The following is a 1,321-nucleotide window of genomic DNA, read 5'->3' as shown; positions in this document are numbered from 1 at the left end:
TCTTTAGGTTTAGGCAATAAAACTACAACTTCTTTAGGTTTAGACAATAAAACTACAACTTCTTTAGAATTAGGCAACAAAACTATAACTTCTTTAGGTTTAGGCAACAAAACTACAACTTCTTTAGGTTTAGACAACAAAACCAGAATTTCTTTAGGTTTAGGCAACAAAACTAAAACTTCTTTAGGTTTAGGCAACAAAACTACAACTTCTTTAGGTTTAGGCAACAAAACCAGAACTACTTTAGGTTTAGGCAACAAAACTAAAAGTTCTTTAGGTTTAGACAACAAAACTACAACTTCTTTAGGTTTAGGCGACAAAACTACAACTTCTTTAGGTTTAGGCAACAAAACTAAAAGTTCTTTAGGTTTAGACAACAAAACTAAAAGTTCTTTAGGTTTAGGCAACAAAAGTACGACTTCTTTAGGTTTAGGCAACAAAACTACAACTTCTTTAGGTTTAGGCAACAAAACTTAAACTTCGTTAGGTTTAGGCAACAAAACTACAACTTCTTTAGGTTTAGACAACAAAACTACTACGTCTTTAGGTTTAGGCAACGAAACTACAACTTCTTTAGGTTTCGACAACAAAACTACTACTTCTTTAGGTTTCGGCAACAAAACTACAACTTCTTTAGGTTTAGACAACAAAACTACAACTTCGTTAGGTGTAGGCAACAAAACTACAACTTCTTTAGGTTTCGGCAACAAAACTACTACTTCATTAGGTTTAGGCAATAAAACTTGTTACTAATATTAGGCCTGTCATTGACAATGCACAATTGTTTTCTCACAGACATTTTATTTAACCACAATATAGTGAGTGATAACACATTCAATTCATTGAAACACTTGCTGTCACAAGTTGTATCGTCAAAACTAGAAAGATTCAAGCTAAAGTCCCTGGGTAGCCACGTTAGTCGACTAACTACACTACTAATGACATACTCACATTAAATATCTTTAAAAAGTCAGCTAACATTCGTTACTTAGCTAGCTGGCCGAGGTAACGTCAATAATTTCATTTAAATGCAGCTAGCTTCAAGCTAATGATATAAGGCTACAACCTCATCAAGATTTCCTCCGCGGTTATTCTATTAAACTTACCGTGTTCAATGTAACTTAATGTTACGTTGGGAATGGTTCGGCGCAGCTAACGTTAAGCTAGATCAGTGACGTTACGGTTGCAGAGTGACTTGGTATGTCTAACGTTTGGGTTGCAACGAATGCACAAACTCTTAACTCGCCAACACTCCAAAGGTTCCTCCAAGAACCCCGCCAGCATGCAGGGTTCACCAGAGTTCCCCAGAGTTCCCCAGAAT

The sequence above is a fragment of the Sebastes fasciatus genome, chromosome 7, assembly GCF_043250625.1.
Source record: "Sebastes fasciatus isolate fSebFas1 chromosome 7, fSebFas1.pri, whole genome shotgun sequence".
Taxonomy (NCBI): Eukaryota; Metazoa; Chordata; class Actinopteri; order Perciformes; family Sebastidae; genus Sebastes; species Sebastes fasciatus.
This window is presented reverse-complemented; position numbering follows the sequence as displayed.